The sequence below is a fragment of the Triturus cristatus genome, chromosome 8 (genome assembly GCF_964204655.1).
Source record: "Triturus cristatus chromosome 8, aTriCri1.1, whole genome shotgun sequence".
In the NCBI taxonomy this organism is placed as follows: Eukaryota; Metazoa; Chordata; class Amphibia; order Caudata; family Salamandridae; genus Triturus; species Triturus cristatus.
Genome location: NC_140591.1, coordinates 501,009,213 through 501,036,167, shown reverse-complemented (window position 1 = coordinate 501,036,167; position 26,955 = coordinate 501,009,213).

Below are 26,955 nucleotides of genomic sequence, written 5' to 3'. Positions count from 1 at the left end.
GTGGCCGGTGTGCCGTCTCTCCTGCAGCATGCCCTGTCCTGCATGATGTCACATCTGTGGACAGAAATACAACATTGGCTCAGTGTCCCCGAAGGGCTGCATTGCAAGCGTCACAATAAATCATTTCACATTCCAATATGTCCCCTGTCTCCTTGTGCCTCGAGTGCGTGACATGCCTTGTTGCCCTGTAACATTTACGTCATGGTTAGTGTTGCCCTGACTACATCTCCCGGAATGCATTGCCTGTCTGCACTGACACGTGTGGACTGCAGTGTGATTCTCGTTTCACAATGGGGGATGTGGGATAGGGGTAGGGGGGGCTACATTGCTGTGCTTTCGTCTTACCTTGGTGTGTTGCGGCTCTGGCAGAGCTGTCGGCGTCCCCAAGACCCACGACGCTCTCTTGCTCGATTGTGGCCGCCACCAGCTCCTCCAGTTCGGTGAGGGCAGGTGCCCTGTTGGTTCCACCTCCGGTCTGGCTGGCCTCCTTCTGGATGTCGCCCATCTTCCTCTTGGTTACAATCCTGAGGTCATACCAGCGCTTTTTGAGGACCTCAATGTCCCTGTGGGTCACTCCCACAGCATTGACCTGCGCCTGGATGGCCAGCCATATGTTGCGCTTTTCAGCCTTAGGCACTTGCAGGGATTGCCTTCCAAACAGCTTCTGGTGCTGCTTCACCACCTCCTCCACCAGCACCTGGAGTTCCTTGGGGCTAAATTTCAGCTTCCTCCTCCTTTCCCCTCCGTCTTTCTGTGTTCTCTGGCTGGACATGCTGTTCGTTTACCCGCTCGCACATGCAACGGCTCCCTGCCTCTCCTCTGCACTCCAAGCCTCTCCAGGGTCGGCTGATTATGTACACCTGCCTGGGTGTGGCCACTTCGGCTAATGATGTACACCTGCCTGGGTGTGGGCACTTCCTGGTTGGGTGGGCTGTCGTTGCACTGGATTAGCTGTTTCGTCAAGTCATGTGATTTGATTTACCGAATCCGTACATACCGATTCGGTATTTTCCGATTCGGTAAATACCACCTCGGTATTTTCCGATTCGGTAAATACCACCTCGGTATTTACCGATTCGGTGAATTCCGATTTGTATTTACCAAATGTTACCGAATCGGTAACTGTTACCGAATTTTTACCTACATATAACTTACCGATTCTAATTTACCGATTCGGTACGGCTCGGTATTTAAGAACCGGTAAAATTTATTTACCTACATGAGGCCCAAAGTGAGGTCATGCACTTCTTGAAAAGTGGTTATGGGGTTGGAGCAGCATTTGATAGCCATTTACAACTTTCACAACAAAAGTTAGCACTAGCCTTTTTAGATTACTAATTTTAAAGCAAGCCCCCCCCAATTAAATCGTTGTGCTTCAACTGCCCCCCTCTTTTCCCAACTGTAACATGCCCTTAAACGTGAGAGTGTTATGTGCCCGGATTAGGCCCATGCAGGGAAGCAGCTCATTTCTTACATTGTCCACTTTTTTACAATAACATTTCTGCTATTCCCTTTTGCACACATTTATGCGTGCACAACAATGCTGGATTAGTTTTACACATCTAGATTCACACTAGATTCACATAACATTATCATGAGGCCTTGAACACCAATTACAAGGCCTTTTGACACACAATGTACAAATGTCGTTCTATCTTCATCAGCAGGGCGACAGGGCTATCTACATATCTGTAATATTGCTAACCCATGCGTACATCACAAGGATGCTTTCTATTACAAATAAGGAGCATCGCAAAAGATTAGCATAGGAGTCACATCATCTTTTTTCAGTTCAGAAAGTTTTATTGATTAGAATAAAGGTGTCAATACATAGTTAACAATATTTTTTTTTTATTTAAACAGTTTTTATTATCAAAAAGAAACAAAATGTCGGCACATTACATGAATCTCCAATGTAAATTCAGTACCCACACAATGTGATCAGCGCACTATGATCCATACGTTCCCCAGCTGCTATCAAGCTCTGCAGACCCTCCTGGCGCAGCCTCCCACCCCTGCGGCACTTTACTAAAGGAGGGTAACAAGACAGAGACAGCATAAACTTGTTTGGGCTATGTGAGGCAAATTCCTACTCCGGAGTATGTGAAGCCCCCACCTCGTCCGCCAGCTGGTCCAACCTCTTCAACCGCTCTCGCCTCAACTCTATCATAGGGGAGACACAAATCCCACCTCGGTACCTGTTCCACTTTCCCCACCGGTGGTTACACTTCCCAGGGCAGCCCCGCCCCTTGTATACCGTTTTTTCAGCGATCATCGCCGTGTCCATATCGTTTGCCCATTCACGTAGCAGCGGGGCCCCCCCCGACCCCCCACTTCTGTGCAATGTTGCAGTTTGCGATAGCAAAGCCCATTGACGCCCATGCCTGTTCTGCCAAGGAAAGGTCAGTTTCCGGCCAAATATTTAGCAGGCAGAGCCGGGGGGACTTCCGTAGCGATTTATCGCACGTTCGCGACATTTGGCGAGTGACTGCATCCCAGTAGTGTTGTATGTGTGGGCATTCCCATAAGATGTGGAAAAAGGTACCAACTAGATTACAGTGGCAAGCAGAGTGTGTCCGGACGTCTACCCAGCCGGTGTAAGACCTTGGCATCAAAGTAGACTCTGTGGAGGACCTTTAACTGCACCAGTCGGAGCCACATGGGAATAGCTACTTCCCTAGGGGAGGCCAATGCGTCTCGCCAATCGTCCTCCTCCAGAAGTCCCAGGTCCACTTCCCACCCATTTTTCAGCTTCTGCATGGGATCTGGGCGGTTATTGACAAGCTTTTTGTAAGTGTAAGAAATGGCCTTACGGTCCATGGGGTCCAGTAGCAGCCTATCCTCCAGGGGGGATGAGTCCGGAAGAGTGGTTCCACTCGGTATTGCCGCTGAGATGGCGTGTCTGATTTGAAGGTACCGGAATACCTCCGAGGGCGCAAGCTGGAATTTAGTCTGGAGTTCATCAAAGGAAGCCATCCTCCCCGGCCCCCAAACATCCCCACCGTGGAGATACCTACTGTGTCCCATTTATCAAACCCGGGGCATTGGCTGAGTCGACCCAGACTCTCTGGCTCCCAAAGTGGTGTCGCCTTAATGATGCAATTGGACCACCCAAATTGCCGAGTAGCATTATGCCAGGTCTCCTCCGTGCGTGCGGTGGGGCCAGTGAGCTGCAGTTTGCGGGGATTTGTGTATAGAGCCCTATTATAGCCACCTTTCCCCATGAGCCAGTGGTCAGCTCGGAAGCTGGGATCGTCATATCGGCAAAACGCCCAGCAGTTAATGGCGACCAATTGGGAGGCCTGATAGTAGAGTCGTAGATTTAGCAACCCTATTCCCCCATCATACCAACCCATCGTGAGCTTGGATAATGAGATGCGTGGGGCTTTGTCTTCCCATAGGAGGCTTCGGAGTGTACCATTAATCTGGGCGAAGTAGGACTCAGGGATACGTGTTGGGGCGTTTTGTAATGCATATAAAAAGCGCGGCAGGGCTAACATCTTAAACAGGGACGCCCGTCCCAGGAGTGTGAGGGAGAGCGATCTCCAATGAAGGGCATCAGACTTCAGGCGCTGGAGAGGCCCAACCAAATTTTGGTCGTGGAAGAGATCAGCATCGGGGGTGACGAACACACCTAGATAGCGGAAGCCACATCTCGCAACCGGAATCTCATAGCCCCTCGGGCTGGCAGGGGGAGCATCCCGCAACGCGAACACTTGGGACTTGGACCAATTTATACTGTAGCCCAAATGCGAGCCAAATATATGAAAAATGTGTAGCACCCACCTTAATGACCGCGCGGGGGTTGCCAGATATAGTAGGATATTGTCGGTATATAAGGAAATGCGGTCCTCATGGTCCGCCGTCCACTTGAGCCCACGAATCTCCGGATCCCCCCTGATCCAAACGGCCAATGGCTCCAGGGCCAGTGCGAGTAGCAATAGAGACAGGGGGCACCCCTGTCTCGTGCCTCGATGCAGTGTGAATGTGACAGATCTATGGTTGTTCACCATGACGTGCGCAGTAGGTTGCGTGTACAATAGCCTTATCCATTTCACCAATTTGGGGCTGAACCCCATGCGCGCCAACACTGCGAATAAGTAATCCCATTCAATAGTGTCAAACGCCATGCTGGCGTCTAGGGATACGAGAATCGCGTCTTCTTCAATGGTAGTAATTCTACCAAGGACCCCATTCACCCTCCATAAGTTACGGGCCGTATTCCTGCCCGGCATGAAGCCGGATTGGTCGGGGTGGATTAAATCTGGGAGATATGGCAAAATTCGATTCGCTAGGAGTTTAGCCAAGATTTTAGCTTCAACCGTGAGCAGGGAAATAGGTCGGTAGGATTTACAGTCTTCCACCAGTTTGTTGGGTTTGTGGATAACCACAATGGCAGCATTTCGAACGTCGGCCGGGAGAATTCCAGATTCGAAGCTCTCCCGATAGAGATTGAGCAGATGTGGGGCCAACAGTGCAGACATGGACTTAATAAGTTCAATGGGGAGCCCATTTGGGCCCATTGCTTTTCCAGAGCTGACTCCAGAGCTAGCCTTTTGGATCTCAGTCACAGTGAAATCCACCTCCAGTGCTTCCCGGTCATTCTTTGAGATGCTAGTAATGCCCATGATGGCAAGTAGCTCATTAGACAGTGGCCCCTGGGAGGTCCGCGACGCGGTGTAGACCTCTCTGAAGTAAGACGCGAAAGTGTCTGCGATGTGTTGGGGAGCTGTAAGACGCATACCGTCGGGGGATACTATGACACGAACCCACCGGGCCGCCTGCTCCTTACGCTCCAGCCATGCCAGGAGTTTGCCGGTGTGCTCCCCATGTTCATATATCCTATGTCTTGAGGAAAGCACGCGCGCTGTGGCCTCCTCCAACAGCAGCTGTTTGTAGTCTTGTCTTTTTATTTGAGGTTATGCTGCACCTCTTGGTCAGCAGCGACCGCGGCGGATGCCTCGAGCGTTAGCAGTTCTGCCTCCATCTCGCCCGCTCTTTTAGACCTCTCAGCTCGGTATCCTACCACTAACGAGAGGGCGCAACCTTTTATTACGGCTCCAAACGTGCCCCATAAGGTCGATGCCGAGGCAACTGTTCCCATATTTTCCACAAAATAGTTTTCCGCGTCCTTCCGTAATGCATCCCTAATGTGAGGGACCCTTAGTGTCCATGGCTGCACAGTGAGGGTGTTCCGGCCTTTGGCTCTACCTAGTGTGAAAAATGTCAGAACTGGGGAATGATCCGATATCCCTCGAGCAAGGCAGGTGGCTCCCACAAAGGAGTGTATGTTCTGGGCATGTGTAAATAAGTGATCAATACGGGACTGGCTACCATGAACTCCTGACTGAAACGTATAGTGTGTGTGTATAGGGTTGTGCCATCGCCAAATATCGACCACCCCCAAGGCGTTAGTAAATTCGAGTAATGGTGAGCCTCGCGGGGGATCCCCCCGAGGTGGCAGGCGGTCACGAGCCCCATCCATGGCCAAGTTGAAATCCCCACCCATCACCAACGTCCCCAGGGGTAGCTTCAAATAGTTAACAATATTGAATTTGTGTTATTATAAAAGATTTTGCTACAATACAATTATATAACTCCGATTCTTGAATAAAAATAGAAACAATAGAATGATGAACATAAAAAGCATTGAAATATGAAATGTTCTGGGAACTGTTTGGGGGGCTTAAGGGGGTTTTTGGACTTCTTGTTGAGAAGGCTGTAGCTGGGAACAACGCCTGTCGCTTGCATCAAGATACATTGTAATGGGTGACCACAAATCCAGACGTTTCGTTGCCATATATATAGGATAAACAAAGGAGGTGTCAAATCTGAGGTTGTGGCAAACCGCATAACACCATGCCTCATAGGACACTTTTGTAAAGTCTTTCCAATTTACGGTGATTTGCAGAAATGCGACCACTAATAACAAGTCAATAATTGTAACATTAAGATTAACATTCTATCAACAAGGTGAGAAACCACCTAAGAAAACCATATCAAAGGAAAAGGAAAATGTACTTCCGAAAATCAGGTTGATTTGAGACCATACTTGTTTCCAGAAATTGTGTAAGGTCTGGCAAGAGAATAACATGTGAAATAAATCAGCATTTGGAGCAGAACAAGTCCAACAAAAATCTGGCATAGTCACAAATCTTTTGCTTAAAGCATTTGGTGTCAATAAAAGTCTATTATAAACAAAAACAGAGTTTGTGTTATGTTAGCTGCTCAGGTTGATTTACGTATCTTAGTCCATAATTTGTTCCATAAAGATACTGGTCAAAATAACATAAAGTCCCTTTCTCATGCCTCTTCTATTTTGGATTTCTGCCTTACAATATCTTTACCCTGTATATAACTGTATATGGTGGAAGCTTTCAGAGTAGTTTTTAACAAAGTGGGAAGTGAGCGAAGGATGGGTCGTGGTGGGAGAAGTAGTAATTGTGGCAGACAAGTGAGTGTGTGTGTCCGTCACAGCTTTCTTAAGTAAGTTGTATTTGTGAATAAATGAGGCAGGGAGATTAAATAGTTGGCTAAGTGAATAGAAGGGAAAAAAATCGGATTGGGAGAATAGCTGGTGAACCCAAATTAATCCTTTTTGTCTCCAAGTCTTCCAAAAGAATGGTCTGTCACGGTTAAACAGGTTTTTATTGTGCCAAATTGGTGAGTTAAGAAAGGAATCTATAGTATTGTGAGTAGGAGGAGAGGCGAATTCCAGAAGTTTAGAAGTCAATTTTATTATGGGAGTGGATGAAGCCTGCGGTTTACGTGAGAAGGAAAGGTATTCGTTAAAGGAAAAGGGGGACAAAAAAAGACGTTCAATTGTAGTCCATAAAGGACAGTCTTCTGTGGAATCAATCAACCAGAGAGAGGCTTGACGTCAGAGGAATGCTTTCTGATACACTGGGAAGTCGGGGTAATTAACGCCACCCTCTGATTTAGGACAAATTAGTTTAGAAAGAGACATTCTGGATTTCTTATTATTCCACAGAAAGGAAGAGAGGACAGAGTTGATCTTCTTAGAAAATTTAGTAGGAATAAGGATCGGGATATTAGAAATAGTATAAAGAACTATAGGCGACAACATCATCTTTATAGTGTCTAAACCACCCCACCAGGAGAGGTAAAGGGGGTGCAATTTAGTAGTTAGGTCTGAAATCTTTTGTGTGCACTTATTCAAACATAAGGCTACTGTGTCCGAAATTGAAGGTGTAATATGAAGACCTAAATATTTAATGTGATTAGGACTCCATGTGAAATTGGAAGCACTAAAGTCCGCACTGAAAGTGTACTTGGTTAGTGGTAAAATATCGCATTTATCGTTATTTAATTTATAACCAGAAATATTAGAGTATGCTTGCACTTGCACCAAAAAGGCGGGAATAGAATCATTTGGTTTTGACATAAACAGCAAAATATCATCAGCGTAAGCTGCAAGTTTAATGTGAGAATTTAATGTTTGAAAACCATGTAAATTTGGATTTTGGCGTAACTTAGAGAGAAAAGGTTGTAAAGCAAAATTAAAAAGGAAAGGGAGAAAGAGGACATCATTGGCGTACCCCTCTCCCTAAATCAAAGAAAGGGGAAATCAAACCATTGGCACAAACCGCCGCATGATGGTTTGAATAGAGAAGAGAAATTAAAGATGTAAATGTAGGGCCAAAACCAAACCACTTAAGGGTATAAAATAAGTAAGTCCACTCACCTCTATCAAACGCTTTTTCAGCTTCCAATGCTATTGCTGCAAGAGGATGCTTTAAATGGGAAAATTTAGATAAGATATTAAAGAGGAGTCTTGTATTATCGGTTATGAATCGACCCTTGACAAAACCAGATTGTTCTTTTCCCAACAGATCCATTAGATAGGAATCTAATCGTATAGCTAATACTTTGGAATTTGTTTTGTAGTCGTTGTTAACTAAAGATATGGGCCTATAATTCTTACAGTATTTAGAGTCTTTACCTTCCTTGGGAATGAGGCAAATATGTGCTTCTGAAAAGGAGCCCGAGGAGCCACCTAATGTGTTAAAAGAATTTACTAGAAAATATAAATTGGGCATTAAGAGCTTGGAAAAGTGTAGATAAAATTCGACAGTAAAACCGCCAGGCCCTGGTGCTTTGTCTTTTTTAAGGTGTTGGAGAGCTTTTAATAGTTCCTGCTGTGTGAGATCTAACTCCAAGGTGAATAAGTCTGGAAGAGTGTGTTGAGGTTTTTGGATGTGGGAGAAAAAATGTCAGCGTCCATAAATTTTAAATCTGAATGTTCGTCAAAGACAGACTCAATGTTTAGTTTGTTTTGTCTGACTTTATAATAATTGGTCAAAATCTTTCCTGCTTTATTTTTACCTCCATAGAATTTCGCACTTGATTTTAACAAATATAATGAGGCATCCTCCGTTGACTTCTTATTAAATTGCATTTTGGCATTAATGAGAGCCGTTGAACAGTTCAGAGTGTGAAGTGTAGTAGGAGTGCTCCAGTCTCTTCATATCCTGAAGGAGATACCTAGTGAGTTTACAAGCCTCTTTTTGTTTCTGTGCAACATAGCAAATTATGAAATCTCTCGCTGAGGCTTTGAATGTATCCCATAAGATTGAAAAGGGGGAGGCACATAATCTAACACCGAGGGTCCTTGTATGCTGAGACTTCACCATGCAGCGGTCTGACATCTCTGTGAGGGCTGTTCCATTTGTGACCAAGACGGGGTTCTACATTCTCTCCTGCCAGGTAATGGGGTTGGATCGTCCCTTGGGGGGATTCTTGGCTTCACATCTACCCAAACTCTAGGTACACACAGGGTAGTGTTTGCATAGTAGGATTCCCCCTGATTACTACCTTGTTTTAGTTGCCTGCATATATACACTGTTTTAGCACCATGGTAGAACTGTATCTACTATTTACTCTTTTAGTACTTGTAATTAATTTCATCTGCTTCTGTCTACTGATTATTGCAGCACATGTATTCTTTACAAGAATAATGCTGGTTCGATAAATATATTGAAAACATCCCACTGTGTACTCTCTGTATATTTCTCTGAGCACAAGTAAGCACGAATGACTGAGAGAGAGGCTCTAATCTGTTAACATGATCCCTGAGAAGTCTGGGTTGTCATGTTCAGTGGTTGCCAGAAACCATTTGCTCCCTATTAGGGTTAGGGAGGCTTAAGGTGGCACTGTGAGATAGCTGGTCTCTAGGCCAACATATCCTGTGTGGGTGCTCCAAATCAATCAAGGCATCTCACCCAAAGTTTGTTGTCCAACAAACATGCAGATCCTATGGATTAGTGGGAACTGCACAACAAAGGCTTAAAGTAATAATCCTAAGAATTTACGAGTCTAACCATTCATGTTTAACATCTGACAAGTTCTTGTTTTTTAATCAACAGCCCATATAAAAAGTAAAACTGCATGTCCCAGAATGCAGCATGCTGTTGGATAATAAAGCTCTGACTGCTGAAGGTGTTAGGGTTACTTTTCAGATGCAGAACAACAGCCAACCTGTCAATACTTAAAGGTGCTGGACATGTTGTAGCAAATGTTATGGAAAATATCAGCTCTTTACAGAACAAGAGAATCGTATATGCTCTGACTTTTGTTCATTTAGTGCTGACAATAAAAGAAACATAGATTTCATGAGAATGTCTAGCACATTGCCTATGATTAAATGTCTTTTTTGGACCTTAGTACTGCACAGGAGGTGGTAATATATTACATGTATCACATTATGTGAACATGACTACTTTGGTTAACCAGTGAAACAATGAAACACTATGGTGCCGATCATGATCCTGCCAAAACCGGGTACGAACCGTCGGACGGAGCACATTCTCCGTCCGACGCGTACCCGGTCGACAAAATATACAAACATGGAATTACGATTCGCACGGAAACACAATTTCCGTACGAATCGTACAAATCCCCGACCGACAAAAAGAAACATACAAATGCGATCCGGGAAAGCAGCGACGTGACGTCGGGACGCACGCAGCCTGCCATTAACGAACCAGGAATTACGATTCGCACCGACGTCATCCCGCACGGACAATATTTTCCGGCTGCCAAAAACTGCCGGGAAATCAGGACGACGCGAACAAGGAGGACCTGTACGCGACGGACAGACATGGACCCGAACCTACGTGTCATCCCGGCCCTCATAGCAGTCGACCTCCTCTACAGGTTCCGACGCAGACGCCGCAGAAAGTCAGAACAACTAAGGGAGGGGGAGAAAGGGGGGGGGCAAGACCAGGGGCAGGCCACAAAACCACCACCAAAGTCACACAGCACACATGCCCTGGACATACCTGACCCCCATGCCCTGGTCACCACGAGGGGGTGGGGGCGTGTCCAGCAAAGCCAGCGTCCGCCACAACGGAAGTGCCTGACGACGCGAACCGGCACACAACTATACAGGTACGTCCCGTACCCACGCCTTAAGAGCGTGGGTACGAGTCATACCACGCCCACACCTATGTCACCCCAACAATGGCGGGACGGCTCGTACCCACATGGCACAGGCCTGGGTACGGCCCGCACAAGCATACCACAGCATGGGTACGGATATGTACGGACTGTACCCCCACCCGCGTATGCATGGAGCGTACCCCCCATGCCAACAGTGTACGTACGGACCGTAACCCCACCCGCGTATGCATGGAGCGTACCCCCACCCCAACAGTGTAAGTACGACCCGTACCCTCACCCGCGTACATATGGAGCATACCCCCACCCCAACAGTGGAAGTACGACCCGTACCCTCACCCGCATACGTATGGAGCGTACCCCCCACCCCAACAGTGTATGTACGGACCGTACCCCCACCCCAACAGTGTAAGTACGACCCGTACCCTCACCCGCGTACGTATGGAGCATACCCCCCACCCCAACCGTGTATGTACGGACCGTACCCTCACCCGCGTATGCTTGGAGCGTACCCCCATGCCAACAGTGTACGTACGGACCGTAACCCCACCCGCGTATGCATGGAGTGTACCCCCCATGCCAACAGTGTACGTACGGACCGTAACCCCACCCGCGTATGCATGGAGCGTACCCCCACCCCAGCAGTGTAAGTAAGACCCGTACTCTCACCCGCGTACGTATACGTCCCACCCCAACAGTGTAAGTACGACCCGTACCCTCACCCGCGTATGCATGGAGCGTACCCCAACAGTGTAAGTACAACCCGTACCCCCATCTCGTATGCATGGAGCGTACCACAACCCCAACAGTGTATGTACGTACCGTACCCCCACCCCAACAGTGTAAGTACGACCCGTACCCCATCCGCGTACCTATGGAGCGTACTCCCACCCCAACAGTGTAAGTACGACCCGTACCCCACCCGCGTACGTATGGAGCCTACTCCCACCCCAACAGTGTAAGTGCGAACCGTACCCCCATGGAGCGAACCCACACACGTGTATGTGCTAAGCGTACATATTGTTAAATAGGAGGGGTGTGTGCCTATCACTCCCAGCAGTGCCCAGACATAAGAGGGGTGGGTGCCTAACACTCCCAGCAGTTCCCAGTCATAAGAGGGGTGTGTGCAGAGTCCTCCCAGCAGTGCCCAGAGACAGGAGGGGTGTGTGCCTATCACTCCCAGCAGTGCCCAGAGTCAGGAGGGGTGGGTGCAGAGTCCTCCCAGCAGTGCCCAGAGTCAGGAGGGGTGGGTGCCTACCACTCCCAGCAGTGCCAAGAGTCAGGAGGGGTGGGTGCAGAGTCCTCCCAGCAGTGCCCAGACGCAGGAGGGGTGGGTGCCTATCACTCCCAGCAGTGCCCAGAGTCAGGAAGGGTGGGTGCAGAGTCCTCCCAGCAGTACCCAGACACAGGAGGGGTGGGTGCAGAGTCCTCCCAGCAGTGCCCAGACACAGGAGGGGTGGGTGCAGAGTCCTCCCAGCAGTGCCCAGAGACAGGAGGGGTGGGTGCAGAGTCCTCCCAGCAGTGCCCAGAGTCAGGAGGGGTGGGTGCAGAGTCCTCCCAGCAGTGGCCAGAGTCAGGAGGGGTGGGTGCAGAGTCCTCCCAGTAGTGCCCAGAGACAGGAGGGGTGGGTGCAGAGTCCTCCCAGCAGTGCCCAGTCACAAGAGTGGTGTGTGCAGAGTCCTCCCAGCAGTGCCCAGACATAGGAGGGGTGTGTGCCTATCACTCCCAGCAGTGCCCAGAGTCAGGAGGGGTGGGTGCAGAGTCCTCCCAGCAGTGCCCAGAGTCAGGAGGGGTGGGTGCCTAACACTCCCAGCAGTGCCCAGAGTCAGGAGGGGTGGGTGCAGAGTCCTCCCAGCAGTGCCCAGAGTCAGGAGGGGTGGGTGCAGAGTCCTCCCAGCAGTGCCCAGACACAGGAGGGGTGGGTGCAGAGTCCTCCCAGCAGTGCCCAGACACAGGAGGGGTGGGTGCAGAGTCCTCCCAGCAGTGCCCTGTCACAAGAGGGGTGTGTGCAGAGTCCTCCCAGCAGTGCCCAGAGACAGGAGAGGTGGGTGCAGAGTCCTCCCAGCAGTGCCCAGAGTCAGGAGGGGTGGGTGCAGAGTCCTCCCAGCAGTGGCCAGAGTCAGGAGGGGTGGGTGCAGAGTCCTCCCAGCAGTGCCCAGACACAGGAGGGGTGGGTGCAGAGTCCTCCCAGCAGTGCCCAGTCACAAGAGTGGTGTGTGCAGAGTCCTCCCAACAGTGCCCAGAGACAGGAGGGGTGGGTGCAGAGTACTCCCAGCAGTGCCCAGAGTCAGGAGGGGTGGGTGCAGAGTCCTCCCAGCAGTGCCCAGAGTCAGGAGGGGTGGGTGCAGAGTCCTCCCAGCAGTGCCCAGAGTCAGGAGGGGTGGGTGCAGAGTCCTCCCAGCAGTGCCCACTCACAAGAGTGGTGTGTGCAGAGTCCTCCCAGCAGTGCCCAGACACAGGAGAGGTGTGTGCCTATCACTCCCAGCAGTGCCCAGAGTCAGGAGGGGTGGGTGCAGAGTCCTCCCAGCAGTGCCCAGAGTCAGGAGGGGTGGGTGCCTAACACTCCCAGCAGTGCCCAGAGTCAGGAGGGGTGGGTGCAGAGTCCTCCTAGCAGTGCCCAGACACAGGAGGGGTGGGTGCAGAGTCCTCCCAGAAGTGGCCAGAGTCAGGAGGGGTAGGTGCAGAGTCCTCCCAGCAGTGCCCAGACACAGGAGGGGTGGGTGCAGAGTCCTCCCAGCAGTGCCCAGAGTCAGGAGGGGTGGGTGCAGAGTCCTCCCAGCAGTGCCCAGACACAGGAGGGGTGGGTGCAGAGTCCTCCCAGCAGTGCCCAGCGTCAGGAGGGGTGGGTGCAGAGTCCTCCCAGCAGTGCCCAGAGTCAGGAGGGGTGGGTGCAGAGTCCTCCCAGCAGTGCCCAGTCACAAGAGTGGTGTGTGCAGAGTCCTACCAGCAGTGCCCAGACATAGGAGGGGTGGGTGCCTATCACTCCCAGCAGTGCCCAGAGTCAGGAGGGGTGTGTGCAGAGTCCTCCCAGCACTGCCCAGTCACAAGAGGGGTGTGTGCCTAACACTCACAGCAGTGCCCATGGAACGCTAAGGGTGGAGTAGCCACAGATACCATGCCCACAAATTTCAGTCAGGTGCACAAAGACCCTGCAGTACATGTACCACATGTGTGCGAGGCTGGGAGTATACGCATTCATAGCGCAGAAAAGAAAACATGTCCACATGAAGTCATGTCAATAGTCCACATACACAAGTACAATGACTACCAAGAATGCCACGAATGATGCAGGTGGAGACATCGCTCAGCATGCATGTGCAAAGTAGAAGGAGTCCGTCACACACCCAGCTAATGTACACACAGCTCAGCGGCAGCGCTAAATATTGGGAACACCCTGCAGGGAAGATGCCAGGGTACACAGAGGAAGGAATACACCTTTGGACAATTTCACCATGCAGCAACTGCTTACATGAACACAGAAACCTAGCTAACACCGTGTGATGGCACACAGATCCCAGGGTCCCCCCTATGACCAGCACACTACTACATTTCCCACACACCCAAGACATGAACACCACCCAAAAACAAGTAGGAGCCCCACCAACAGCAATACCAGCAAAGCAGTAGTGTTCCAAGGGGAAAAAAATAAATTGCTTTATTCAGCATGAACCAAAAAATCTTGTTTGTAGGAAGTTCAAAATTTACAAAGCCCATAGGGCAGTCCAGAAGTCACAGCTGGATGGGGGACACAGTGGGATGCGTGTCCCCTAGCTTGCCTGCACAGTTACATTCCGTCGTCTTCCACAGGGGTGAGGGCATCATGTGGGGGGGAAGAACCAGGCACCGCAGGTACAGGAGGGTGAAAGGTAGGTGTCATGGGTGCAGGGATGGAGGACTCCACCACAGGGGGTGGGAAAGGGCCAAAGGCGGAGGCCAGGATGTCGCTGCACACCTTAGCAAGGTCCTCCAGGGAATCCCCTGCACCCGAAGGAACCACAGGACCCAAGGAGGGGGGGGGGGGTCAGAGGGATGGGTCGCAGCGCCACTGGGGGAGGGTGTAGACAGGGGGGGGGAATCAACCACCCTGACCGGGGACTTCCTTGACCGCTTGCGTGGTGGTGTCACTGTGGGGCTCAGGGACAGAGCGGCCATGAAGGAGTCTTTGGGGGAAATGTGGCCAGGAGAGCTGAGGGGAGGGGATTTGGAGGGAGTGGATTGGGTGGAATGCGGACTCCCACTCTGGCTGCGTGTCACACGTTTGCCCCCCAACCCAGTGGGTGTGCCTACTTCACCCTGTGTGTGCGTGTCAGGAGGTGTGCGGTGGACCTTCCCTGCTGGTGTGGTGCCTGTGTGTGTTGTGGTGGGTGCATGCTGACGTCTGGGTGTACGTGGGACAGGCATGGGAGTGGGAAGTGTGGATGGTGCAGGGGTAGGGGCTGGGACGTAGCGCTGCTGGAGACCCACTGCTGCAGTCAGTGTCGAGTCTATCGACCTCAGCAAGCTGCGTTGGTCAGCCTGCGATGAATGAATGCCCTCCAAGTATGCCTCCATGTTGTTGAGGACCTGGCTGTGGCCATGGAGGACATTAACCTCTTCAGTGCCCATGACGAGATAGTCTCGTCATGGAGCACGGTTGCGCTGTGCCCATGACGAGACTATCTCGTCATGAACCCCACCCACTAGTGCAACGCCCAGCACAGGAGGGGGAAAGGGCGTGCCACTGAAGGGGTTAAGGATCACAGCCTGACCAATCTGCAACTGCCGCTGGATGTCCACAGACTCGGCATTGGCGGCAGCAGTGGAGACAGGGGCAGGGGGTGCGGTGCCTGGCAGGAAGGAGACATGTAGTGACCGGGCACGTTGGGAAGGGACACGAGCAAGTGGGAGGCGGCTGATGGCAATGGAGGGGGCGGGGTGAGATTTAGTGCCGCTGTCAGCTGCTGGTGCAGCCGCCGCTCACTCAGAGAGATCATCCTCGGACCCGTCAGCTTCATACTCTGTTGTGCCAGTCGACAGGTCCCCGGCTTCACTCTCCTCCGCCTCAGTCCCTCTTGATGTGCCAGCCCCGATGTCACCGCTGGCACTGGTGCTCGGTCCCTCTGCTCCGTCTGTGCCCATGTCTCCCTCCGTGTCCCCCGACGATGCTGTGGGCAGGGTGAAGAGACAGATACATATGTCACATGAGTCCAATCTACATAGGTCAAAGTGCATAGCCTGAAACAAAAGAAGAGTTACATCTACAAAACAAGGTACATATGTAGGGCATGCAAGACACAGTTGTTTGACCCACCATGCCACTGAAAAACTATGGAGACCATGACACAATAGCAAATGAGATGGAATGGAATTTTGACTGAGGAGCAAGGCCCTGGGGACAATCCAGCACTGCATCTGCACCACACAGCGTGGCAGGAAATAGGGATGAGCAGGGACCATATCCAGGAACAAGAGGCACATGCAGCATAGGTTATACTGAAAACATGCCACCATGACTGGCCCACTGCACCTTGAGTGCATGTCCAGACAAACATCACACACTGGCCAGTCCTAGCAAGGAGATATCAGGCTGTGACATGAAGGCCATGCCCGCACCCCCCACCCCCTACATGAGACAATTATTTGGAGACACAGGAAGCACTTACATCCCTTAGTCTGGGTGAAATACACATGGGATGCAACAATTCAAGATTGCACACAAAATACCCAAGGTGCGCCTGTCCAAATAATCATGTACAAATGGGCATCATCAGATGATTGTAACAAGACACACAGGCAATGTCCACCGTGAGTATGAACAAGGAAAATCAGGTCAGGCTGTACAGTGGACACTTGTACTACATTTCACGTCAATATAGATTTGGCCAGGGGACAATGGCACAGAGCACAACCTATGCTGTAGACACAGAGATTGTCGACATATTCGGATTACACACATGATACCTAGGAAAATATGCCCCTGGGGACAGTAGTGGCCACACAACTCCATGCTCCTGAATGGGAATGACTGCAACACACGCTACCATCCCCGCACTATGCGTACCGCACACTCATGCACATCATGTCAAAGGCCACCACATAGGACATGCGTGCTGTAAGGCCTCACACTTGAGAGACTAACTCCCATGTCTGGACTCAGCATTAGTGCCAACTGACATGGAACCCACAAGACCAGAACTGGACAGGGCACAGGCAAGGTCCCAAAACCTGTTACACACCACCCCCACACATGATGCTGCAGGCATTGTCCACGTGGAGAAGGTGCCAGGCTACATAACCTTGTGACGGAGTGACTTCACACAGACCAGGGAACACATTGCAAGGAGGGGAAGGGAGGCAGGAGAGCACTGCAATACTGTGGGTAACAGGATCTGCACAGCACCATTAAACCCTGGCAGTGTATCCATGGAACAGTGCACTTACAAATGCTGGTGAAACACAACAAACACACATGTACCTACCCCCTTCCTGCTGCTGCATCTCCTGTAAGCGCCTGTCCAAGTCTGTAAATACCACGGCCAGCACACGCTTGTGGATGTGGGAGAGACGGCGGCGCCCGCGGTTCTTATGGCTCTCAGGTGAGTCCCCTAGCAGGACCCATGCGATCCTCTGCGTCCAGCACCGGATATCCTGCCAGCGTTTCCTCACCTGGGACAGGCGCCGCTTGCGACCATCCGCACTCCTCACGGCACTGATGGCGGTCAGCCAGATCTGCTCCTTGGCAGAGGCGCCTACCTGTGAGGATGAACAAGTGACACTACATCAATACACCTGCAACATGTCACAGAGACACATATGAGAACAAATTAGCTGGTTACAACAAGGCATGTCATGCAGCCAACGCATTGCACCTTTGCCATAGGGACATACTCATCTGGGGAAGGGCAAAAGCAGTACGTGCCAGCGAAAGTACACAGGTGGAATGAGGGCAAAGACACAATCAATTATCAAGGCTCACACTGTGCATCACACCCACCCCTCCTGCGTCTGGGCACTGCTGGGAGGACTCTGCACCCACCCCTCCTGTCTCTGGGCACTGCTGGGAGGACTCTGCACCCACCCCTCCTGACTCTGGGCACTGCTGGGAGTGATAGGCACCCACCCCTCCTGTCTCTGGGCACTGCTGGGAGTGATAGGCACCCACCCCTCCTGTCTCTGGGCACTGCTGGGAGGACTCTGCACCCACCCCTCCTGTGTCTGGGCACTGCTGGGAGGACTCTGCACCCACCCCTCCTGACTCTGGGCACTGGCTGGGAGACATCAGGCATTCCCCCCCCTGGGACCCCCCCCTACAGTACATAGCATGTGTGTCACACCTGGACACAATGGCAGAAGTCACAGTCACAAAAAAGGGACACAGTCTGTGCTAGTAGCCTCTGCACTCACCTGATACCCTGGTCGCCCATACAGCAGGGGGTACTGTGGGAGGATCACATCCAGCAATGCCAGGTTCTCCTCCAGGGTGAATTGCTGTGACCTCTCCACAGACCTTGACATGGTTCCAGGGAATCAGGAGCAGCAGCAGTGTGGTAGAATCGAAAAATGTGCAGGCAAGTGATCCCTCATGGGACCTGGCTGCCTTATATCTGCCTTGCTGTCCTGTTTCATGCACAGGAGTACAGAGTGATTGGTCACTCACATTTGCATCCTATTTTTCCTCCAATCCCTTCAAACCTAGCACAGTCAGTGGGTTCTTATTGTGTTTTTTTCTTCAGCATGATGTCAACCCCACAAACACATTGCAACAAAGTAGATTCATTCCAACTGACTTCTGCTGTGCACCTTCCAGAACAAATTCAAACTTAAAACTTGGTCTCCATGACAACCAGCATGCATGTAGGCCTTAATACTTGTCCCTCATGTGTCCCCTATGTAAATTTGAGCTTCACACACAGGTACGGTGCGTTCCGGGGCCCTAGAGCACCCTAAATGCATAGCAACGGCCCGTACAGGCGTGTGTACGGGCCGTACCACTATGAGTACGCATACGCAAGAACACCCATAGTGGTACGCCCGTACACGCGTGCGTACGTTCACTATCACTATGGGTGTCCTCGCGTATGCGTACTCGCAGTGGTACGGCCCGTACACACGCCTGTACGTTCACTATCACCATGGGTGTCCTCGCGTATGCGTACTCGCAGTGGTACGGCCCGTACACATGCCTGTACGCTCACTATCACTGCGAGTACACATACGCGAGGACACCCATGGTGATAGTGAACGTACAGGCGTGTGTACGGGCCGTACCACTGCGAGTACGCATACGCGAGGACACCCATGGTGATAGTGAACGTACAGGCGTGTGTACGGGCCGTACCACTGTGAGTACGCATACGCGAGGACACCCATAGTGATAGTGAACGTACAGGCGTGTGTACGGGCCGTACCACTGCGAGTACGCATACGCGAGGACACCCATGGTGATAGTGAACGTACAGGCATGTGTACGGGCCCTACCACTGCGAGTACGCATAAGCTAGGACACCCATAGTGATAGTGAACGTACGCACGCGTGTACGGGCCGTACCACTATGGCTGTTCTTGCGTATGCGCACTCATAGTGGTACGGCCCGTACACACGCCTGTACGCTCACTATCACCATGGGTGTCCTCGCGTATGCGTACTCGCAGTGGTACGGGCCATACACACGCCTGTACGCTCACTATCACTACGAGTACGCATACGCGAGGACACCCATAGTGATAGTGAACGTACGCACGCGTGTACGGGCCGTACCACTATGGGTGTTCTTGCGTATGCGTACTTACTGACCGTACACATGCCTGTACGCTCACCATCACTATGGGTACACATACGGCAGCACTCCCTTAGTGATATGGGGACGTACACAGGCCCTCTTAGCAGCAGTACGGTGGTTTTCACACATCACAGTGGTGACAGGCAGCACACAGGAAGGAATAGGGCTGACATACTTGTCCATGGATGGACATCAAGGCATTGTCTGGGCAGTACTACATGTGTGTGGCACAGGTGTGAAAGGCTGTGATGTGGCACATGACTCCTGAGTCGAGAAGGCACCAGATGTATGATGAGATGTGTACACATGTAATGTGTGACGGTGCAATGTGTGGCAGGCATGCCCTTGACTCCTTTGACATGTGTGCATGTCGTACTGCACACTTGTGATGAGCGTCACTGGCATGGCACGGACACCAACACACAGAAGTGTCCCCTGAGGCCCGGTACAGGGGTTACCACACCTGACATGTCACTACCCACGGTGCACGATGTGACTATGTCATGTATGTGTGGGGGGTTCAAATTAGGTTGATGTTGGAGCTCCCTCAAAAGCTGCAGCTGTTGCAGCAACCAACATGTGTCTGTGTGTAGATTGACATTGCACACTGTTCCGCACACCATGCCACATGTGGTATCGGATGTGAGGTGCGTATGTATGCATGGGACATGGAGTAGCGTAACAAGGACATGTCTGCATCCTCTCTATGGATGTGTGGTGAGTCATCACATGTACACCTTCATGGCAAGGTGTGTGGGCTGTCCTAGTGTAATGTCATGTGACCTGTGGCTCTAGTGTTCTGCTACCAGTCTCTGCAATCTACATCCTACTTCTGCTGATGTGTGGATGTATGTCACTCCTGTCTTGCATCTGGCTGTTCACTTGCACTGGGACACAGCTAATCCCATGCCATGGCATGTGGAGGTTCACAATCTCCGCGTGTAGCTGGGTCTTGGTAGGAGTGTCACCTGGCAGCCATACGTGTCCAGGGCATGTGGCACATACCTGACTCCGTATGTAGCATATGTGTATAGACAGATTAACATGTGCTCAGTACTAATTATTTGTTGTGGTGGTGCACTCACTCTTCCTTGTCACTTCCAAATTACTGCAGAGCGCCGCCTCTTCCCCGACCAATTCCGGACTTGGCTGCCATGCGTGAGAATGACTGTATCTGGTGCAACCGCTTCCCCCAATGGTTGATACTGGATTTGACGGCGAGACTGGCACCACACCTGCAACCGCTGCACAGGTATCCTACGGCACTGACACCCAAGCTGAAGGTAATGGCAGCCCTACATTTTCTAGCCACGGGTACCTTTCAAAATACCATAGCTCATGTTGGTGGCATGTCCCAGAGCATGTTCTGCCGTGTGCTGCATGATTTCTTAGAGGCCATGTTGATTCACCTGGATGACTTCATCCATTTTCCTACTCCTGAAATGTTGACTGGGGTCAAGCGTGGGTTCTATGCCCTGGGAGGGCTGCCCCTGTCATTGGGTCCATAGATGGGACACATGTGGCTTTGGTACCACCACAGGCACAGGAGGTAGCGTACCGGAATCGCAAGCACTACCACTCCATCAATGCCCTTGTGGTGTATCTGTCCAACATGGTGATTTCACATGTCTGTGCTCGTTTTCCAGGATCAGCACACAATGCCTACATCATGAGGCGTAGCAGGGTGCCTGAAATGATGACGCAGCTGCGCAACGAACGAGCATGTGTTGTTGGTGGGTACAGTCTGTCTGTCCTCTATTTTGCGTAGACTTCCAGCACGACCGCTTCTCCTGTCCTGCTTATGTCCATGTGCTTTCCATGTAGGGGACGCTGGCTATCCCAACATGCCATGGCTGATCACACCTCTCCGCAACCCCATCACGCCGGCCCAGCTCTGCTACAACACCGCCCATGGCCGGACAAGGCGAGTGATAGAGAGGATGTTTGGCCTCCTGAAGAGCCGATTCAGATGCCTCCACAAGACCGGCGGCGCCCTCCCATATGCCCCGGCGAAGGTCTGCAAAATCTTCATGGTCTGCTGCATGCTGCACAACATGGCAGTTGAGAAAGCTGTGCCACTCATCCTGGATCAAGATGACCAGGACCATCCACCCGTGGAGGACGAAGGGCTTGGCAATGGGGCTAGTGATGTGGAGGATGTGGAGCCGCAAGAGGACATCCGGACTCGGCTCATACGCGACTTCTTTGCTTAGTGGTGAGTACCAGTGTCTGAGTGTGCACGCATTGGTCCCCGTGTGGCATGTGTTGCGATGTGTGTCTCCACCTGCATGTATGGCACGTGAGTCAGGGGTGTGTGTGGTTGTGTCACTAGAGTGATGGTGCCAGTGATGGTTGTATTTCCCCAGTCATAATTGTGACCTAGCATGTTGTCATCCATACATGTGTCGAGTACATGCACATGCAAGTGGCTGTGCTTTTTGTGGCTGATTTCTTGTGTGTCTCTCTTCCCCAGGTACTTGCGCATGCCGTCTGCTGGTTGCATTGTTGTGGCACTGCTATTCCTCATGGACACGTCATCGTGTGCTGACTCAGCATTACAGGCACGGACACGTTTGGAAGTCACCTTAGGGTAAGGGATGCATCAGGGGTGTATTGGGTGTGGCAGTTGTTCACGATGTATGCACACTCCCCCTGTCGATGTTTGGTTCCTCTGCAGACATGTAGCATCACCATGGTACACATTACATGCAGCTGGGTACACCTGAATAGATGGTCAGACTTGTTGACAGTCATCAGTGATGGGATTGTGGAATGTGATGATGGCATCAATGTGTGTAACACTGCCCTCTGACACATACGGTTTGCATTGGCTTGACATGCTGTGGGACTTCCACATCAGCGGATCAATGGTGAATGGCAGGCTCTCCGTGAGCAGCTGGGGGTGTTTAGCTGTTAGCCGACACTTGTGTGCCAGTTCCATGGCTAGCACGCATTTGTGCTGCAGAAGGGTGGTGCCAGTGTTGGACCCACATGTTACTCCACATGAACTGTTCATGTGTACTTCGAGTTGCCTCTGCAATCCCGAATACATGACTAATAAAGGTGTCCCTATGCCTCCAAGGTGCCTCTTCTCAGTCAATGCTGGTGTGTTGCCACGGTGCATCCGGCATGTCTGGCATGGTTTTCCGTGATAGTGGCTATGTGTCTATGTGTCCAGTAGCAAGATGCAAGCTGTTTGTGTGGGATTAGACCGTGTATTGTGCATGATGTCCATGACTGTGTGGGTATTGTGACATGTGCCATCCCCATGCATCCAACGTTGGCCAGGCCACCATTCTCTGCATCCACCGGACTCAAGCTTGCAGGACATGGTTCTGCCACCTGGGTGCCCCCCAGGACACTCCACATGATCCCTGACCTCTGCGCATGACTGTTGCTGTACTCAACATGTCTGTCGGCACGGTTGTGCGGCCACCCCCTCAGCTGGTTGGGCACATCACGGGTGTGTATGGTGCTCCATGTCTGTCTTGCCTAATACACCGTGACCCATGTGTGTCCTGTGCCAGACTCAGGCCCCAGGGTGTGGATGGTTGAAGTCAAAAGAGAACTCAGGCATGGTTAGACTTTACAAGACACATGTAAGGTAATAATGCAACCAGCAGACATCTTCTCTTCATGGTGTGACTTCTTATTTTAGTGGGGGGGGGGGGTTGACAAGAGGGGCTCTCCGGGTGTGTGGAATCCAAAGTTCACTAGGGGAGTTGGTGTCCTTGCCATTTGAAATCCTCAGAGTCCATGCCACAGTCTTTGTCAACATTGGTCAGACAGTGACCAGCAAGGCCATGTGGCAGAGAATGTCTTTTAATGCTGTGATGCTGTTGCTCCAGTGGGCCAGGTGCCAGGCCAGGTGTCCTGGGAGATGGTGCTGTAGCGCCGACCCTCACGGTTGTTTCCGTGGACGACCCGGCCTCCTGCGGGGACCCTCAGAAGCAGGCCGTGACGATGTTTGGGATGCTCCATCGGATGTTTCCTCCTCCTCCTCCTGATCCCTCCCTGTGGGTGGTGATGTTCTACGCCTTCTGGCACAGGGAGGGTTGTCCATATTGTCGGCCATCCGACGGAGTGTAGTGTGAATTCCCGTGAACACCGTCACGAGCTCAGCCTGTCTGTCCTCCATCCTCCGTTGGTGTTGCAGTAGACAGGCATGTAGCTCCGCATGTTGCTGGGCCTGCTGGGTCTTGATCCCCTCGGTCACAACCTGGGCCATGCCCGTGGTGTCCTGCCGGTATGTGTCCAGGATGTTTCGGACATGGGCATATACCGGTTCCCCAGCCAACTGGTCAGGCTGGCGCCTCCGCCGTCCTCCACTCCCACCACCCCTGCCCACTTGCGCCTGGCCTGCCGTTGTGGGCATATCGGGTCTCCTGGAACCCTGAGGGATGGCATTTGTGGTGTTGCCTGCCTCCTCCTGGGTGCCCGGAGAACCTTGTCCCTCCTGGACAGACTGGCTGCTTTGTGGTGGTGGGGCAGGGATCCTGGGTGTCTCCTGGGATGTGGCAGGAGTGGGGGTGGTGGTTGGCCCTGTTGTACCTGACGCAGGTGCTGCAGGTCGTTGGACACCAGAGGGGCCAGGTTGGTCGGGGTCGTCCACAGAGTGGTGAGAGTCGTCGCTGCCGGTGGGATCGGCCTCCCGCAGAGCCGGGTCCTGTGAGTCTTCCCCCCCAGTGTTGGGGGGTGAACCACGATGTTGACCTGTGTGTGAGAGAGACAATGTTAATTGTGTTCCATGCGACATCCATGTTTCATCAGTTTCAAAGTTGGAACATTTCCTCTGGGAATTTGGATCTGTCTAGCATTCCACTCACAGTGCACTTGTGCATGGGTATGTCCCTTGGGCACAGCTTCGGCGACTTTACCTATGTGTGGCACAGTCAAGTGTGACTGCAGTGAGCAGTGGAGTGGGCAGGTGTGGCGAGCCGTGCATTGGCGCCTTCCGTGTTGCACTGTACGTGGGCACATGAAGTTGTTCCACACACTTCAGTGATGCAGGTAGCTTTTGTTGTGCTCGTGCACAGGTTGTGACATGGCCCTGTGTTTTGCCATGGAGGAGAGGGGGGGTGCTGGCACTGGCCACCCTTGTCTACATGCACGCAGTCCACCTGCTGACGAGCAGACATTCCCACACACCACAATGCTGATTTGCTCTCCCTGTGTCTCCCTCCCTCTCTGTCCCCCTCTCCCTCCCTCTGTGTGTCGGCCTCCTCCCTCTGTCTGTCTCCCTGTGTCTCCCTCCCTCTCTGTCCCCCTCTCCCTCTGTGTGTCGGCCTCCTCCCTCTGTCCGTCTCCCTGTGTCTCCCTCCCTCTCTGTCCCCCTCTCCCTCCTCTGTGTGTCGGCCTCCTCCCTCTGTCCGTCACCCTGTGTCTCCCTCCCTCTCTGTCCCCCTCTCCCTCCCTCTGTGTGTCGGCCTCCTCCCTCTGTCCGTCTCCCTGTGTCTCCCTCCCTCTCTGTCCCCCTCTCCCTCCCTCTGTGTGTCACCCTCTGTCGCCTCAGCCCAGCTTCCTGGGCACACACTGTTAGCAGTTCTTTGAATGGCCCTTGGATTGTTGCTGTGAGTTTGTTTCTGATCTCCAGGCACCCATTGGGTGTAGTGTCTGTGTGTGCGCTGCTGCTGTGGTGGTGTGTGCTGCCACACTTTCACAGTGTTGGCTGTTCATTAGCTGCTGTCATGTGCAAAAACGTGCCTTCACCCCCATATGTTAATGCAAGGCGTCTGCCATTTGCTGGCAAGTCTTTCCTGTGTGGGGACACACTGTTTGTCTGGCTGTGACCTAGGCCATATGGGCAGAGGGCATTGTTGTCTGCTTCTGAGTTGCACTATGTGATTTTTGGGGCCCACCCTCCCGCCATCCGGGTTACCGTGTCATGTGCTGGTGTCTTCTGTGGCCTGTGACTTGACATTGTCCAGCTGGGTGCATGGGGCATGGTGGCGCCAGTGGCATGTGCGTGTTCATGGAGTGTGGTTGAGTCATGCGATAGCTTGGGGTGGTTGCGTGCCTGTTTGTGAGTTTGGTTGTGGATGACGTTCCCCCCATGTGAGGTGCGTTATTTGTGTACTCACCCGGGTCTCGGAGTCCTCCTAATCCCTCCACTGTCTCCACCGGCAGTATGGCCATCACCCTCTCCTCCCAGGGATGGTAGTGTACGGGTCTGCGGGACGGCCCTCCTCCAGTGGCGTTGGCCTGGTCGTGTTCCTCCTGCCTCTTGGCTCTGACCCTCCTCCGCAGATCGTACCACCTGTTCTGGCATTCCTGCTTGGACCTTCTGGTGTCCGCAACAGCATTCACAGCATCGACGATGGTCTGCCACATGGCTGTTTTTGCTGCCAGGCTGGTGCTTCTGACCAATGTTCCAAAGATCTGTGGCTCGACTCTGAGGATTTGATCAACAAGGACCTCCAATTCTCGGTTACTGATTGTGTTCATCCGTCATCTTGGCTCGGACCCTCCTCCGCAGATCGTACCACCTGGCTTGGCATTCCTGCTTGTTCCTTCTGGTGTCCGCAACAGCATTCACAGCATCGACGATGGTCTGCCACATGGCTGTTTTTGCTGATATGCTGGTCTGTCTGACCAATGTTCCAAAGAGGTGTGGCTCGACTCTGAGGATTTCATCGACAAGGACCTCCAACTCTCGGCTAGTGAACTTTGGATTCTTGTTAGTGGGCATGGTGAGGGGTGTGGGTGTGGATGGTGGGGGGGGTGTGTGTGGATGGTTGTGGGTGTGTGGGTGTGGTTGTGCAGGTGTGTGTGTGAATGTGATGAGGGGGTGTTTGTGAAGGTGTGTGTGTGAAGGTGTGCAAGTGTAAGGTGTGGTGAAGCTTCTAATATGGTGCTGTAGGTTGTCTGTGGGGTCTGGCAGCAGTGAGTCTGTTGCAAAGGCTCATGGTTTGTGTGTGTTGGCCCTTTTTATTGGTCCATTGGTGGGTGTGGCTGTGTTTGAACTTTGGGTGGGTGTGTTATAAGGAGTGGTGGTGTTTTGGGCCTCTGTTTGTTTTTGGCACTTGCAGGTCAGTGAATGTGTTGTTTTAGTGGTTGTTGGACATGTTTAGTGGCTTTGTGCCATTCGAATGGTGTATTCTTGTGTTGTTTTCGTTTGTCCTGGTTGTGTACGTGCGATTTTAGCGTGTGTACAGTGTGTACATGGGCCATTTTTTTGTACAGTGCTGTCCTTGTGTGTGGCTTGGTACAACTCGTACATGCGGTTGTGATGTTGGGGCCTGGGTTGCGCTCCGTACTTAGAATGTTGTGGTGGGGGTACGCTCCATGCATACGCGGGTGGGGGTACGACTCTAACGTACACGGGTGTAGATACACGGGGGTATGACACGAATGTAGAGGAGGGGGTAGGACATGTGCAGGGGTGTACATACACGGGGGGTACGACACGTACACGGGTGTACATACAGGGGGGGTACGACACGTACAGGGGTGTACATACATGGGGGTACGACATGTACAGGGGTGTACATACAGGGGGGGTACGACACGTACACGGGTGAACATACACGGGGGTACGACACGTACACGGGTGTACATACACGGGGGTACGACACGTACAGGGGTGTACATACAGAGGGGGTACGACACGTACACGGGTGTACATACACGGGGGGTACGACACGTACACGGGTGTACATACACGGGGGTACGACACGTACACGGGTGTACATACACCGGGGGACGACACGAACGTACACGGGTGTAAATACGGGGGAGGTACGACACGAACGTACACGGGGGGGCGATACGTACACGG